Source organism: Elephas maximus, chromosome 1 (assembly GCF_024166365.1).
Source record: "Elephas maximus indicus isolate mEleMax1 chromosome 1, mEleMax1 primary haplotype, whole genome shotgun sequence".
Lineage (NCBI taxonomy): Eukaryota > Metazoa > Chordata > Mammalia > Proboscidea > Elephantidae > Elephas > Elephas maximus.
Window position 1 is genome coordinate 177,767,709 of NC_064819.1, and position 18,384 is coordinate 177,786,092.

The 18,384-nt window shown below is 40.1% G+C and overlaps 1 protein-coding gene across 2 annotated transcripts in view; it reads right to left on the bottom strand.

Annotated features, from left to right (window-relative positions):
- The window catches only part of FYN (FYN proto-oncogene, Src family tyrosine kinase), a 237,726-nt gene that overhangs the window by 130,646 nt on the left and 88,696 nt on the right, over positions 1 to 18,384 (bottom strand). For both annotated transcript variants that reach the window (XM_049899139.1, XM_049899112.1), the window contains exon 3: positions 2,257 to 2,326. The gene's annotated coding sequence lies outside the window, so the exon portion shown is untranslated. The remainder of the gene's footprint in view (positions 1 to 2,256; positions 2,327 to 18,384) is intronic.

Here is an 18,384-nt window from a genome sequence, read left to right on the forward strand (position 1 = left end):
AATAACAACAGAGGACATAGTCAAAAAATGTGAGATGACAAGTTTAGCTCTGAGAAGAGAAAATGATTGAGGAAAGTTGTCTTAAATATGTGGTGTGTTAGACAGTCAATCAGAAGGTGTCTAAGAGCAACAGAAGGAGCCCTGATAGTGCAGTGGTTAAAGCACTCAGATGCTAACCGAAAGTTCAGCGGTTTGAATCCATCAGCCTCTCTGCAGGAGAAAGATGTGGTGGCCTGCTTCTGTAAAGATTACAGCCTTGGAAATCCTATGGGGTAGTTCTACTCTGTCCGATAGGGTCACTATGCGTTGGAATCGACTCAATGCCAGTGGTTAAGAGCAATGAGTCATTCAATAAATATTCATCATTTGCTTTCTATGTGCCAAGCATGGTCCAGGCACTGAGGCCATAAGAAGGAACAAGACCAAGTCCCTGCTCCACAGAGTACATATCGAAGCTCAACATCAGGAACAGGTTGCTTTTCTTTCCTTTTCATTCTTTCTTTCCTTTCTCTCCCTCCCTTTCTCCATCCATCCTTCCTTCCCACTTTTTTCCTTTTTGACAAGCTGAGCTGATTGTCCAGTTGATTGTCAGATTGTTCTTTTTTTTTTTCATTTTGAAAATTACGATTTAAATAATAGAGAAATTCACCCTTTCTAATGTATACTTCCGAGTTTTCACAAAAGCATACAACTGCATAAATACTACCAAAATCAAGATACATAACAGTTTCTCACTCACCAAAATTTCCCTGTGCTCCATAATTTTTTTCTTTTTTTTTTACATTGGCGCAAGCTGCCTTGCGCAGTAAAAAGCTCATCGTATCTGAGAGAATTTGAATTTCCCTCTATCAGTGGGAGACTGGGCTGTCTCTAAGGCCATGTTCATCTTTTTTGATTCCATGAAACTGGAGCTTAGTTACTTATAGATACACAACTTTAAATATCAGTCCATCTTCACTGACATACTTGGTTTCCCTCAACCACAGATATAGGCCTTTTAGCCACATTTTTTAGTAAGGCTCAAAAATTTCAGCCCAATAATTGAATCTCTGTGAAGGCTACATAATAAGCATAGAAAAAAAAAAATCAAAAGAAAGATTTAGAAGCAAAAGCTTAAATTTTGTAACTGAGGCCCAAACTCAGGGTACTATCTACCCCACCCACCGCTCAGTCTAAATGATCAACCAGAGGACATGCTGAACGCTTTACAAATTATTGTTAACTCCAAAATGGGACAAAACTCAGCAGTGTGTCCTCACTTGGTGGCAAAAGTGGCAGAAGGGAAGTTAAATTAGCCAAGCTTGTCTAAGAATGGACCACCAGTGGAGGAGAATAAGGCAAATGTCTCGGGGGTTTCCACAGTGAGTTATGGAATAAATGTTGGCGGATGGATGTGTCACCTGTGACATCTCCAACTCATCCCTGGAAGCCCTCCTGCTGGAAGATACACACATCTTTTGGTGGCGTGACCTCAAGGACAAATGCCTAGTCTCCCAACAAGGCTGTTTTGTTAATAAGAATAACTGCATTATCCAGCACTTACTATGTTCCAGCATCATCTAGCTCATTCTTTTCTCACAACAGTCCTATGAAGTAGGCTCATCATTGCAAGACTCACATTTTACAGATGAGGAAATTGAGGCTCAGAGAGGTTAAGGAACAACGTGTTAAGTGCAGAACTTGGATTTAAACCCAGGACTCATTGACCTCAAAGGCTGTCTTCTCCACCACTGCTAGCAAGATCTTCTGGGTGGTTCTTGGTCTCACAAGCCCCTGTCATACTCAAATGTGGGCTGGCTCTCAGGCATGCTGGAGTCTTAACTCCCTTTAATTTTCTATTCCCCAGGCAGCTAACTGCTTGCTGCTCTCTTGTTTCAAAATATAGACCCAAAGGATTTCTGTTTTGGAAACTTTTTTTCTATCTTATCCTTTTGATCACCAAGCTTATTACACTTAATAAACGGTTGGCTTAGAACATAAATTAGACTGTCAAGAGTATTCTTACCCTGCATCTAGATGCTTTCCTAAATCTAGATTTATTACATCTTAGAAAATCTCATGTTACTTAATAATCAGCAATAACCAGAAAAAAGTCATAACGTTAGAATACCAATTCAATATCACATTTAATTATAAAATTCCCTTTTGCTTTAGATTAGTGCAGATTTAAAAGATACACAGAACAAGGCAATGGCTTCCTTTCATGAGCAGCATTTTACAACAAAAGGTATCAGAAATAAATGCAGCAACACTTACCAAAATTTCCCCCAATTATTACAAACTTTATATACACCACATGTCTTCTAAAACAGCTGCAGGACTGGTCCTGAAAAACAATACATGACAAAAGAAAAAACAAATCATTAAATGGAAATGATTTAATATATATTTTGTTTCTCTTCTGGAAATGACAATCACTTCTCTCTGTTTCAGGCACCCATCAATACACCAAACTCTTACAGCCTGATTTCCCTTTGTGCTTCACAGGCAGATGAAGCCAACTTATAAATGACCTCAGTGCTCACTTACCAAAAAAAAATAAAAATCTGGACAATGAAATAAGCCAGAACTGTGCCTATCTGAATCTTTAGCCCTTTTAAATAATTGAAGACAATTATTTGAGAACAATGCAGAAATATCTATAACTGCACTCATAATATTCCTTTTCCAAACCAACTCCCCTTTTCTATTTCTTTCAATACTCACTCCCTGTCCCCTATGGGGACCTTGGGCAATTTCCCTAACCTTTCTTTTCTAGGGAAACCCTGGTGGTGTAGTGGTTAAGTGCTATGGCTGCGAACCAAAGGGTTGGCAGTTTGAATCTGCCAGGCGCTCCCTGGAAACTCTACGGGGCGATTCTACCCTGTCCTATAGGGTCACTATGAGTCGGAATTGACTCGAAGGCACTGGGTTTGGTTTTTTGGTTGGTTCTTTTCTAGGCTTCATTTTATTATCTGCACAATAGGGATTATGGTACCAATCTCATGCTTCTGTTATGAGGATTAAATAATGTATTACTTACAAAGGCTTAAAACCACATCTGGCACATAATAAGCACTCGATAAGTGTGGGCTATTATCATCGTTCTCCTTGTGCACCCAGGCTTGAAACCTTTAAATTCCTTTCCTCATCTCCCATGGCCCTAACTTGCTATTCTAGTTCCACAGTCACACTGGAGCTCATCACCTTTTCTCCATTCTCACTGTTACACTCAGTCTGTTCTGCGTCATTTCTTGCAGAAAGGAGTCTGTCAGACTCTAGTTTCTTCCCTTCCAGTCTGATTCTCACAGCACTGCAAAGCATCCTTCCTAAACACAACTTAGAGCCTGTCCTTCTCCTCAATGGAGACACCTTTCACAGCCTCCCATCAACTATAAATTTATCTGTGAAATTTTGTTAGCCCGGGACTCAACCTTCCTTGAGCTGTATTTCCATATCAACCTGTCAGATGCTGCAGAGTCCTGGCACTGGAACCTGCCCTGCCTCTGAGGCTCTGGGCAGGCCAGTCCCTTCTCGGAGCTCTTCTCTCCCATAACTGCTCATAGGAGACTTAACCGTTTTTTAAGATAAGGGCTCTTTACTTTTTTGTGCCATTACAATTTCAGGATAATGTTTTTGAAAGGATTGAAATTAAAACACAAAGGACTGAAAAGAAGAAATTACACTGATATATAGTTATCAAAGTATAACAAAATTGTGATATAGTAACAAATCTGCTTCTTTCAATATGTAAATAAGATCCAGGAAAAGTCTAATAACTACTATAATTTGAGGCAGTGTTGGGCATAAATGGTATTTCAGGATACTTATAACTGTAATGTGATATGAAAATATTCATAATTTCTATTGGTTGACAATATAGCTACTGCTACTTTCATCATGGAAGGAAATGTTAAATTTCAGTTAAGAGTGAGTGAAAGTAAGTAATATTTTTCCCACCCAAGTTCATAACCTGTTGTCGAGTTGATTCCAACTCACAGTGAGCCTGTAGAACAGAGAAGAACTGTCACATAGGGTTTCCAAGGCCGTAATCTTTACAGAAGCAGACTGCCAGGTCTTTCTCCCATGAAGTAGCTAGTGGGTTCGAACCCCGATCTTTTGGTTGGCAGCTGAGGACTTAACCACTGCACCACCAGAACTCTTTATCTAAGTTCACAGACCCTCCTGAATACAATCCATGGACCCCAAGTCAAGAGCCCCAGGCTTAAGGCCTAATTTAACTCTCTTCTCTTTGAGGCTTTTCTGCCTTGATTTTCCCAATTTGATATTATCTTACTTTTTTCTTTACTAAAATTATATTTTATTTAAGAGACATTTTAAATAAATGTACATATCACATCCTACTTGTTAAGCGTAAGTCTCTTAAAGGAAGATCCTTTTCCCCAATCTTTTTATTCCTCCCACTGCTAACAACACCTTGCCCAACTGCAGGCATAGTAGGTAGGCATTGAGTCAGGATTGTTTGAATCTATGAGTGAATAATTGTGCAATCTTGTTTGCCCTACACAAGCTCAGCTAATATTATTATTATCTCATCTGCCTTTGGCAGCCTAAATATGAGGTCTTAAATATGTAGATGTAGCATCTAAACATTCTATATTTAGATTATAAATTACTGAACTAAGGCAACAAAATGCTCTTCTTTTTGATGTCAGTCAATGATGTTGACTGACAGATCTCCTGGGAACAGGCCAGCTGTTCAGTCATTCCATTAGCACACAGGGCTCTGTTGACATAGACACAATTCCTGCCTTCATAGTGCTTAAAGTCTAGCAACTTTCCCCAGCTAGTCCAGAGTAGCTGAGAATCTCAAACTCTCAGGGCCTTTGCACAGACAAAGATGGCCAGTGATTTCCTGGAATGAGGTGCCTTGGTGGCCCATGCTGGCCAGTTGCTCTGGCCTCCGTCAGAGACTGACCAAGCTCTGGCATCCCAGAGGCATAAGCCTGTGGTTTTGAAGGAGAAATTAAGTAGAGGAAACAATGAAATTCCATCTCCAAGTACCTCCTGAGTGATGTTTTCTTTGCATATGAGGTTGAAAATGGCAACCCCACCAAAGTGACCATCCAGGAAGGTCTACACCACAACCTGGCTGCATACTTCACTCTGAGCCCCACTGAGTCTGTGATGGCTCAACTGCAGGACAGACACTGGTCCCTTGGTTTTATCAGCCTTTTCCTAAACATCTGTGGCTCAGGGCTCCTGTGTGCCTTTTTCCAACAAGACCAACAAAACAAAACAAAACAAACAAAACAGAATAGTTCTTTTTAAAATGAAGAGAGCATGATGATTTTCTGCACTGAAAACCACTCATAAGGGCATTGTGACCATTTGCTTTGGCAGAAATTCATCACTGGCAGCATTTTTCAAGCCCGACATCATGTCAAGTGACTCTTAGGACAAGTAGGGACGTACTCTCTCCCTCTCTAATAACTAAGACTGATGAGATACCCACTCAGAGAACAAAGGCTGGACTTGGCACACTTTTTATGCTTAAAGGCACATCAGATATGTGGTATTACTAATAACTATAGCAAAATAATAACAAAGGTGACTGTGCTATTGTTTCAAGAATTACAACGCACACACTGTCGTAAATAAGAACAAGATGTTTATGGATGCTCCCACACAACAAAACCTAGCACAGAATGCATTTGTGTGTTTTTTTTCCTAATTCATATCATAGGCTGTGGTGTGACTCCTGGTTTAAAGGTGATTACCGTCATTATGGGAAACTCTGGTGGCGTAGTCCTTAAGAACTGTGGCTGCTAACCAAAAGGTTGGCAGTTTGAATCCACCAGGCGTGCCTTGGAAACTCTATGGGACAGTTCTACTGTGTTTTATAGGGTCACTACGAGTCATAATCAACTTGATGGCAATGGGTTTGGTTTTTTGTTTGTTTCGGTTTTGGTTCATCCTCGTTACATAGTAAGAACAGTATGCCCAATACAATTCTCATCTGTAGCAGACCATTTCCTCTTTCTTCTTCTTAACACGCCCCCCCCCCTTGTTTTTTCAACCACAGTGCCTCAACGGTAGGTGACAACACCCCCATTTGGGAAAATACGGACCTGAATGGTCTGAGGCTTTACACTGTGCAGACTAGAACCATCAGCATCACCTGGAAGCTTCTTAGAAATGTGGGCTCTTAGGCCCAACTCAGGTCCAATTAGTCAGAATCTGCATTTCACAAGGTCGCAGGTGGTCAGTGTGCACACTAAAGTTTGAGAAACACTGCTCTAAATGAAACCCACTCCCCTTTCCAGTGACTGGTTCAAGAATAGGTATATGACCCAGTTCAGGCCAATGAATCTGAAGAATGTTTTGCTGGGAGCTTCTCCTCATGCTTCCAGGAGAAATTCTCTCTTTCTGAATGTTGTGTGGGATGTGATGCCCAAAACTTAGGTAGCCATCTTGTTCCAAGCCTGAAGATAAAGCTGGCCCAGAGAGGAGGTCAGAGACAGACAAGCAAGCAAGCAAACAAACCCCACAAAAAATCAGAGCAAGGGTTTCTGTATTAGGTCAACTGGGGAGTCTGCTACAACTCTGAATTTCTAATAAAGTTCTTATTGTTTAGGCCTCCTTAAGTTGGGTGTTCAATCACCTGCATCCTAACTAATTTGTTCCCCCAAATAGCATTACAAATAGAATGTAGAGGCGCTGGGCTCAGTCATGTGCTCAAGATTCCAGAGAAGTCAGGTGGATCGAGAGACCAGAGTAATCAGAGACTTGTTTTGTTCACGGAACAGACCTCATAGCATTTCCGGTCCTGACAACCGTTGCTGACTATGAGTATTTCGGGAAGCTTTCTAAAATCAGCCAATCTAAATGATCAACCTGAGGAAATGCTGAACACTTTCCAAATGATTTTAACCAGAGTGGTCAACAGTTATCTTCCCCACAAGTCACATGGATGTCATTTCCTGCAAAAACAATGGGAGACTAATTGCTTAGCCTCAGATTCTAATAGAGAAGACAACCTGTGACTGTGACATGTAATTACTGAAGGGTAAATAAGGAAAAGCTTGAGGCACTCAAAATCTGCTTCTGGAGCTCCTCCGATTACTTGGCGGAAAGGGAAAAAAAAAGAGCCAGACGGTCTGGGAAAAGATTTGAGGGCGTGGCAGATCAGGCAGCCACCTGTACCATTTTTTTTTTTAAAATATATTGACTGGTACTTATTTAAGACATTTCTGAGGAAACCAAGTAGACCAGCTATTATACATAACCATATACATATGGCTTTGTTGTAATTTTGCTTCATATACATGAGTGATGTAACTACAGAGAACTGGGTGTCTAAATGGACATTACCTCTTTGGTGTGTCATAACTTCTTAGCCACAACAGGATATTTCTGGAGTTGGGTCTACTGGATTGAGTTGATGTAGAACATACTTTCTATAAAGCAGTAGAATAGTAGTTGGTTCTGCACAGAACGTTTCCCAGGGTCTATCTCCTCAGGCATCTTTTTCTCTCAAAATGAATTTATTCTTTCTCTCCTGGTACCTCATATACTTCCAAAGTTTCAATTATCACCCCATGTGATGAGTTGTGAAACTACACCTTGACATCTGTCCTCATGTTCCTCCTAGTTCCTCTGCTGCCCTTAGACAGAAAGTGTCTTGAGAGAGGGTGGGAACTTTGTTTTGGTCACTGTTATATTCCCCATACTTAGTATGGTGCCTGACACTGAGTATTAAATGTTTGTTGGGTGAATAAATGGAAGGCCTCACTCAGCCTCTTCAGATACCTCACAGAAACTCTTGCCATCATATCCTAACTGGCCTCACTGACTCTGGTCTTTCTTTTTTTCACTATATTGACACACATGAACTTTCTGGATTACAGCACTGATGATGCCACTCCTAGAATGTCTCAGCTGGGAAGAACTCAGAGACCCAGTCCCAGCACTTCCCAGGTGAGGAAATGGGGTCCCAAGAGGCCAAAATAGTTGCCCAAGGTCTTAGGGTCAGTGGATGACAGAGACAGGATTATAACTCAGGTTGCTGACCGAATGGTCTTGCTACCATGCCACTCACTCACCGGTTAGAAGGCCTTCAATAGTTTTTGAGGAGAATCTAGTACAGGGCCTGGTATGTAGTAGGCACTTAATAAATATTTGTTGACTGAACAAATGAATGGACCTCTTTTGCATATACCAATTGGTTTCAGTTTTTCTTAAAATGGAACTTTTTCAAAAGAAAGGAAATACCCCAGTACATAAAATGGAGTAAAAAGGAGCAGCTCTCTCCTCTACAATCAGGGAAGCAGCTGCAGTGCTGGACCTCTGCCCCTGCAGTGCCTCTGAGCCATCTCCCAAGAGTCTCAGGACTTGGTGATACTGCTAGAAAAACCACTTGCTTATTGAGTCAAGCTCAAACTCTTCAGCTTTGCACTCAAAGTCACCCGCACTGTTCCAAACCCACCTCATCAGCCTTATCTTCCATTTCTTCTTCCTCCCTCAACTCCAGCTCTACTAGAGTACTTGCTGTTCTCAGCACTTGTCCATCCTCTGGGCCTTTGCCTTCCTCTGTAAAAATGTCCCTCAAGTCCAACTCTAATATAAATCCCTCCTAAAAATTCTTGTCCAAATTTCTCCACCAGGATTAATCTCACTCTATTTTGAGCTCTGTTATAGAGCTTATCACACTCTTCTCTGCTTCAAGGGAAACAGCCAGCTTCTTGAGGGCAGGAACCTGGTCTTGATTGATCTTCGAACCATCAGCACCTTCCCTGACCCAATATCTTACACAGAGGAGGCACTTCTACTCATTTTGTTGCATTTAAAGGGCTTTATCCGTGTTAATTAATTCACCTCTGTGACTATATTACATCATCTTTGTAATCAGGATTCCCAGTCTTCCTCTAGTCTATGTAGGCTGATGACACAGCCAGCAGACACTTGCTAAAGAACAGGGGTGTGAGTCTTTGTTAAATCTTATTTTCAAAAGCAAAGAACTGGTGGTGGGGGTGGGGGTGGGGAGAACAAGGAGAGTGGCTTCCCCTCCCCTCCACAGTCTTCCTGTGGTGATGGCTGTCCTGTGCTGCTTGAGGTACAAGCTGGGCAGCTGGTACACACAAATAACAACGATTTAAAATATAGCCCTGAATCCTCCCATGCCTCCAATATTCTCTGCAAGCTCAAAGTCAATTGTCTGAAAAATTAAAGAGTTCCAAATGGTGGAAGAATACATTAAAAAAGCAAGCACAAAACAAAGCCCAATAGTCAGGGAGAAGGATGGGAGCCAGAAAATACAGGGTTCCCTAGGAAACTGAGCCTACTTTCCAACTGTGGCCTTCTATCCCTTATGGGGTGGGGTACTCTGAGAAAGCGTTGCTGACCCATCTGCTTCCCCTGCCTACAGGAGTCCTAATCTTCTGGCTTCACTCCAGCAAGTTAAGAAGACTCATACAAGGCTGTGGTTGTTGTTTGTTGTATTATTTGCTGGAGCGGGAGTAAAGAGCAGAGTGACGACAGGAAGAGAAGGAAAGATGGATATGAAAAAAGACAAGCAAGGAAGGAGAGTAAGCAAGGCACTCAGCCAGCAGAAAGGAATTACTGACCACAGAATAGAGGGCAGGAAGGTCAAACTACAAAAAGCCGCCTGCTCCCTTCTCATCAGTTGTTGCCAGAATGAGAGGGAACCAGAGGAAGTTCACTGCTGGGCAAGGCACGACTAAACCAACAAATGGACTTTTTCTCAGCTCCCTAAGAGGTGGGCGTAGAGCTCCCAAGATCCATGGGGAAACATTCATTAGGGAACTGGAGGGATTAGATGTCCATAAACCTCCAAGTAATAGAACAGTAATGGTATGATTTCACATTATTATTATTTCTATGATTAAAGCCTTGGCTGTGGTTGTTCAGTTTATTTGGAAGAAGAAACGAAGTAAATTTCCTTGGCATAAATCATTGAATGTTAGGGGAAAAAAAGATTCTGCTTCGTTAAGATTCACGAGAGCAAAGTATATATTTATAATAATCACGTCTTTCTTTTCTTTCTGTTAATGAGTTCCTGTCAGGTGACCACATCAGGTAAAAATAAGATAAAATAAAAAAACTGTTTTTCTAGTGTACTTGAAATTATCTTTGACTTTTCCTTTTTAATCAAGCTATTTCTAGGGATCTGCAATCCAGTCTGAATAGGAACACTGTTTTGCTATGATGCAAGTACAGCTTCTGGACAAGTCCCCTAGCTCTCTTCCAACCAGACTAGAAGAACCTCCAAGGGCTCCCAAGACCCTCCAAGTAGACATTCTGGAGCAGCTCCTGGGAGGGTTGGGGAAATGTACACAGTGTCACAATACAGCCAAGATCAAGGTTAATAGTGATGTGTGCAGAGTCCCTGAGTGTACACTGGCTGCAATATCAAAATCCCAGAATCTCTGAGCAGACTGGGATGTTAAAAAATATCCAGTGTGGTAGTTTTCAAGCTATTTTTTAAGGAGCAGAAACTTTTATCTATATATGTTTTAAAAGGTTATGCTAACCTCCAATACATTAGATAAAAGTGGAACAGAACAGATTTGGTTCAAGTGGAAAACGCCCATCATGTTGGCCATCCTCCTGGACCCCTTGCACTTCTGGGGAATCCTAACATTCTAAGGACACTGCAAGTTCCAGATCTGGTCCTGCCTCCAGCATCTCTGCCAAGCTGGAGTCTAGTCTGTGTTGGGAGGGTCTCAATGTAGCAATGTTGGTGATCCAATCCCTCTCTTTTACCTACCAAGGACCTGTTTTATTCACCTCCAAGGGCCCCACATTTTGAACCATTTCACCTTTCATAAAAACTATTTTTGAAGCAATAACTGATTTATTTGCCCAGCTATTATTTGGAGTCACTGAGACCTGGATATAAATCTCAGTCCTGCCAAACTTGGTAAACTTGGGAAAATTCCTTAATAATGTGAAATAACAAACTCAGTAGACCCTTTCCTTCTTTCCCTTGCTTCTTACTTCATCAAAACAAATTTCCATCCAAATATCAAGTAAATAGAACATAAGTCCAACTAAAGACGTGTACAATCTTTACCGAAAGCTATAAAACACTATTGAAAGAAATTAAGAATGATCTAAATACTAAACAGTGGGTTATGCCATGATCATGGCTGGAAGTCTCAATATTTTTAAGATATCCGTTCTCACCAAAATAACATCTTTAATGCAATTTCAATTTTTTTAAAAAAAAAGTAGTTTTTTTTTTTTGGTGGAAATTGACAAGCAGATTATAAAAAATTTACATGAAAATACAAAGGACCAAAAGCCAAGATAATCTTGAATAAAAAGGACAAAGCTGGAAGACTTCACTCTACCAAATATTAAGATTCATTATAAAATTATAGTAAATAAGACAGTGTGCTATTTGTACAAGGATTTACAAAAAACCAAAAGAACAAAATTAGAAGGTCCAAAAATAGACCTATACAGAGTATCACTTTACTTATGACAAAGATGATACTGCAGATCAATAAATGGTGCTGGGTTTACTGGGTATCTACATGAAAAAAAAATGACAACCTTTATTTTACATCATGTAAAAATCAGTCCTAGATAGATATAGATCTAATGTGAAAGGTAAAAAAACAAAAAACACTTTTAAAGTAGAAAACACAGAGAATACCTTCCTGACCCTGGAACATACGAAGCTTTTTTTTTTTTTTTTAAAACAAACACAAACCATGAAGGAAAAATATAATCAGGACTGTATTAAGAAGTCTGTTTCTCAAATGCCGTCAAGAGAATCAAAGGTCAAGCCGCAGCATAGAAGAGATAATTGCAATGCATGTATCCAACAAAGTAGCCGACTGATCGGTAAGAAAAAGGCAGACATCCCAATAAACAAAGGGGCAAATATCTGAAAAGACATTTCACCAAAAAAGGAAATCCAAATGACAAGTCAACATATAAGAAGATGCTGTAGTTCAGTCATCAAAGAGAAGCAAATTAAAACCACAATGCATTATCAATACACACTTTTCAAGGTAGCAAAAATGACAAATACAAAAAACTCCAAGTGTTGCCAAAGATACAGAGCAACTGGAACTATCATACACTGCTGGTGGGGGTAAAAATTAATACAACCATTTTGGAAAACTGGCAATATCTACTAAAACTGAACATTCACATATCCTATGACCCGGGATCTTGTCATCCAGGTATCTACCCAACAGAAATGTTCACATACTGGCAAGTACAACAGTGCTCCTAGCACTACTATCATAATAGCCCCAAAATGGAAACAACCCAAAAGCCTATCTATAATAGAATGGATAAATAAATTCTGATATAGTTATACAATAGAATATTACACAGCAATGAGAATGAACAAACTAAAACTTGTAACAACATGGATGAATCTCTCAAATACAATGTTAAGAGAAAGATTCCAGGCACAGAAGAGTATACACGTACAACTTTAGCTATATAAAAGGAGCCCTAGAAGGGCAGTGGCTAAGCCCCTGGCTCCTAACTGAAGGGTTGATAGTTTGAACCCACCAGTCACTCCTCAAGAGAAAGATGTGGCAGTCTGCTTCTGTAAAGATTACATCCTTGGAAACCCTACAGGGTAGTTCTACCCTGCCTTATAAAGTCGCTATGAGTCAAAATGGACGCAATGGCAATGGGTTTTTTAGTGATGTAAAGTTAAACAGACAAAACCAACCTATGTTGTTAGAAATCAGGTGGGGGTGGGGGTGGTTTGTGACTAGAAGAGGGTATGAGGGGGCTTCTGGTATTGGGTGATGTTCTTTCTTGATCTGGCCAGTGGTTACCCAGGACTGTTCATTTTGTGAAAATTCATCAGTGTACTTAGCAAGTTGTGTGCTTTTTCCTGTATGACTATCATACTTCAATTTAAAAAATCACAGGAAACAAAATCTCAGTGGTTAATGCAGTGAAGCCAAAAACAAACCAGAGCTCTTGTAAGTGCTGAAAGCCAAAGAGCTCAGCAATCTAATTTAGGCAATAGAATTCAAAAATTCGCTTCGCTAAAAGCTAAAAAGTGCCATTTCATTAAATTTTTTTTTTTTAATTCATTTAAGATGACTGTCATGCCAAAGCTATTTTATATGTTAGGATGATATGAAGCAAACACAGTTTCAAAATAAAATAACACAAATCATTTTGATTTTATGTTACTGATATTTTTTAAAAGATTTGGATATTCAAGCCCAATTTTTTCATGTCAATTAAAAAAAAAAAAAAATCCTAGGGCTTTAGTTTACTGTCTGCAGCATCCCTAGGTTAGAAAGCCCTGGGCATAAGGCTGTGAGCTTTTTGTTGTACAAAGTAGGCACTCAATATTACCCTTCCAGAGTCACTACTTGAGATTACCTATTTCCTGCAACAACAGTTCAGCCTGCCTTTGCAGCCTAGTCGTGGTTAAATGTTAATTTCCAACAGGCTGTCTGAAATATGGAAAATAACTCACAGGATACCACTTCTGCCTTTGTGATGTTCCTGGATTCTTTCGATTTCCGCTCTGGGAATACAATGGTCACAATGTCAGACCGAAGTCCTGTCCTACCACAGGGCAGTCAGCACCACACTATGAGAGAGAAATCTGTTCCCCAGTTTTGGGTGCACCCTGACCTCCGCCTTCTGCTAGGTTCTCTTTCTGATCAGCACTTGTGCAGGGTTGAGCATACCATCATTAGACAGGTACTCTGAACAACTGCTCCTGCTTCCACTGAAATAAATTCCTTGGAGCATAGAAACCCTATGGCCAGACTCTGGCTTTCTTAGGCAGCTTTGTTCTCTTGGATTCTCTGGTAGGTGAGATTTACTTGGGCCCACTGTTGCCCTGAGTTGCTATTGAGTCAATTCTGACTCACGGTGACCTCATGTGTGCATAATAGAACTGCTCCATAGGGTTTTCAAGGCTGTGACCTTTTGGAAGCAGATTGCCAGGCCTGCTTCCCAAAGGCACCTCAAGGCGGGTTCGAACCACCAACTTTTTGGTTATTAGTCACGCATTTAATCATTTGTGCCATCCAGGGAACCATACTTGTGCCCTTACACAAAGTGAGAGACACTGCACACACTGTGGCCTACATTCTGGGTTGGGAAAGGAACCGTGAGGGGACTGTGAAGGATACGGGGTTCCTATGAAGGAAGCTCCTAACTTTCTGCCAGCTCACCCTCAGCCTGCAAGGAAAGCGGGGTGCCTCTGGAATAGGGCTGCTCTCTCCCAGCCGCCATGAAGAAACCTTTCTTTACTACTGCATTTCCCTGAATATTAACTTCCCAAAGGAGACCTCTTCTTAGATTCAAGCTCTTGTTTTTGTGCAGAATTTCTGATGCTAATTCTACAGATGTCATCTTGAAGACTAAGGTGCTCCTGACCCAAGCCATGGTATTTTCAATCACATCTTATGCATGTGAAAGCTGGACAATGAATAAGGAAGACTGAAGAAGAATTGACGCCTTTGAATTGTGGCGTTAGCGAAGAATATTGAATATACACCATGGACTGCCAAAAGAACAAACAAATCTGTCTTAGAAGAAGTACAGCCAGAATGCTCCTTAGAAGCAAGGATGGCGAGACTGCGTCTTACATACTTTGGACATGTTGTCAGGAGGGATCAGTCCCTGCAGAGGGACATCATGCTTGGCAGAGTACAGGGTCAGCGGAAAAGAGGAAGACCCTCAACTGACACAGAGGCTGCAACGATGAGCTCAAGCATAGCAACGATTGTGAGGATGGCTCAGGACCGGGCAGTGTTTTGTTCTGTTGTGCATAGGGTTGCTATGAGTCAGAACCAACTCAATGGCACCTAACAACAACAATTCTACTCCTAACTGTACAGTCTGACAAACAATGATTTTGTGAGTCCTTTAAGAAGGTTCCTCCCATCCCCAGTCAGAGTTCTCTCTGGGAAGGAAATGACATTTATTTTTCAAATATTGTTCTTTTCATGAATGGACAGAGAGATTTTCCTTCTGAAAATATCAATAAATCACAAGAGTCAGACATGATAAACAGTTAAGAATTTACGTGGACTGAGGAAAATCATCCAGGCCAATTCCTTTAGAGCCTTTTAGCTAGATGACTTGGCTCTACCAGCTAGAGCAGGGGTCTGCAAACTACAGTGCGTGGGCCAAATCTTGTCTGCTGCCTGTTTTGTATGGCCCATGAACTAAGAATGGTTTTTACATTTTTAAATGGTTATAAAAAAAAAAAACCTAAAAAAGAAAAATATTTTGTGATGCATTAAAATTATATGAAATTCCAATATCAATGTCCATAAATGAAGTTTTGGAAACTCTGGTGGTGTAGTGGTTAAGGGCTATGTCTGCTGACCAAAAGGTCGGCAGTTTGAATCCACCAGGTGCTCCTTGGAAACGTCATGGGGCAGTTCTACTCTGTCCTATAGAGACACTATGAGTCGGAAACAACTTGATGGTAATGGGGTTTTTTTTTTTTTTGGTTAAATGAAGTTTTATGCCCATTCATTTATGTATGTCTATGGTTTTTTTTTTTTGTTGTTTTTTTTGGTTTTATGGCTGCTTTCACGCTACAATGGCAGAATTGAGCAGCTGCAACAGAGACCATATGGCCCACAACGCTGAAAATGTTTACCATCTGGCCCTTTACAGAAGGCTTGCCAACCCTTCAGCTAAGGTAATCATTATTGTCTGCAGAAGGCTGTCCATGCTGCTCTTCTTACTCTCCCTGAGATGTTCTGAGCCTCTGAGGCTGCTTCTGCAATCAGTCAGTGGCAATTCCCAGTGCTGGCGCCAATTTCATACTAACCTGGTAAACCAACACAACCCACAGGGGCAGTGCCTTTCAACCTGTGGACCAGGCATCAATTTATTGGGTCACAAAACATAGATTGTGCCCAGCATTTTATTTAATGAAATAGAAGAAAAAAATACCAAGAGCACCATACATAGTATTATTCTGTGAAAAAATTTTCTTCAATCACACATGTGTGTGATGGGGTTGTGACATAAAATGTATTAAATTCTGTGTGCCACAACCAAAACAAACTGAACAACACTGTGCTGGAGGGAAAGAGACATGCTTGGTGCCAAATCACAAACAGAAGGGTGTTCTAATTGAACCAAGATTAAGGACAGGAAAAGAGAACTGATTGACTATATCAGGCACTTTGTAGGTGTTATCTCATTTAATCCTCACAATAACGCTATGCAATGGGTATTGATATTTTCTTTATATTTCTGTATGTTTAATGTGTACTATTATATTTCTTTAACAGATAAACTAAAGTGCAGGGAAGTTAAGTAACTTACTGAAGTGGCGGAGCTAGGTCTATCTGACTCCAAAGCTTATATATTATTCCAACCATGAAATGATTTCTATGCCCCTTAGAACAGGCTATAGTTTGGCAATAGTAAGAAATCAAAGGGGGAGAGAAAACATCTACAAATAATATCATCTAATATTTGCTGAACATTTTTTATGCATAAGGCACTGTGCTAAGCTTTATATAAATGATCTTACTTTATCTTTGTTGATAACTCAGTAGAGTAGCTTCTGTTATTGCCATTTTTCAGCTGGAGAATATAACTCTGAAAGAAATTAATTAACTTGCCCAAGATTACAGAGCTGTTAAGTTGTCGAGTCAGGATTTGAACCCTCATTGCTCTGACATTTGAGCTACAGCTCTGTCCCACTACTATCTCTTCTTTGAATTGACTGTTGATTGCCAGCCTAAGCTGGTAGTTCCCACTTGAAGGAGAAAATGTATACCTTTTATTCATACCTTTAATAAATATTAACTGAGCACATACTATGTGCCAGGCCCTGTTCTGAGATGTGGGGATCCAACAGTGAACAAAACAGAACAAAATCCTGCCCTTATAGACATATAGGTAAAACCTTAATAACACAACCACACCGTGTTGATTGAAATTACCTCTTGCACAAGGGTGGTGAGAAGCAAGATGCAGGTTTTTAAGGAGTGATGAAGGCACAGGACAATGAAATTATAGAAAATAGAGGAAGGTAGGTAAGGATTACTAGATATTTCCATTTATTTTGTCTGATTAAATATACAGGTTTACTTGCCAGGTGGCATGTCTCGTCTCCAAGTTGTCTAGAAGTTTTTTTAATGGTAGGGGTTATGTCATACTTTAAAAAAACTCCCTCAGTGCTTAGCATAAAACCCCATTGCTGTCAAGTTGATTAGACTCCTAGCGGCCCTATAGAACAGAATAGAACTGTCCTATAGAGTTTCTAAGGAGCAGCTGGCGAATTCTAACTGCCGACTTTTGGTTAGCAGCCAAGCGCTTAACCACTGCTCCACCAGTGCTTAGCATACAGGAAAACCAAACCCATTGCCACTGAGTCGATTCTGACTCATGGTGACTCTACAGAGCAGAGCAGAACTGCCCCATAGGGTGCCTAAGGAGCAGCTAGTGGATTCAAACTGCCGACCTTTTGGTAAGCAGCCAAGCACTTAACCACTGTGCCACCAGGGCTCTGTGCTTAGCATAATGCACAGCAATTTGAATTTACCTTTTTTTTTTTTTAAAGTTGTTTCCAAGAGAAATATACAGAGGTTACTTAGGGACATTCAAAGTCAGACACAATGACAAGCGTTAGACAATCCTTGTGCGGTCCAAGTAGAGAATGGTAGGTCTTGCTGAATGGTATCAAGGCGAATTAGCAAAGACTACATGTTAACTGGAAGAATTCTAGCTAAATCAAATGAGATACTAACACAAAGGTTAAGAAATCAGAACCAGTGCCTGGCCATGGAAATATGAGAAAAAATTAGGCCGAGTGAAAGGAAACCAGGGCATATGATAAGAATTTTAATCATATTTGTGGTAGATTTTTTCCTAAGTTTTCTTTGTTTTTAATTTGATTTAGGATTTTTTTATGTACAGAAGTATGTTGAAGTGTATAGTTTAAAACTGTTAGGTAGTCAAGACTACTGGTCTTTTCATTAGGAAGTAATCAGAGAAGTGGCCAAATATTTGGATACCAGAATGTTTACTACAGTATTATTTGTCATATCAAATCTGACAACATTTAATTCCAAATAGGACGATGAATGGCTAAATACATTATAATCTGTTTATACAATGGAAAACTGCACGGTCATTTCATCACATAGTAAAGCGATCACACCTTAATGTTAAATGAAAGAAGCAGAATTAAAACCGTGTGTAAGTATATATGATGTGCACCCCCACACAAAAGAGGGAAATAAAAACAACCACATCTGAACACTGCTATATCAATATGGTATGATTAAGAAATATATTCTTATAATACCTTCTTAAGAGATATCGATATAGTTTGATTAAGAGACTTATTTTCTTCTTTATAGTTCACAAAGTTTTCTTTAAAGAATGCGTATGTTAAAGTCAGGAAAAATAAAAACTATTTAAAATAAATTTGAATCA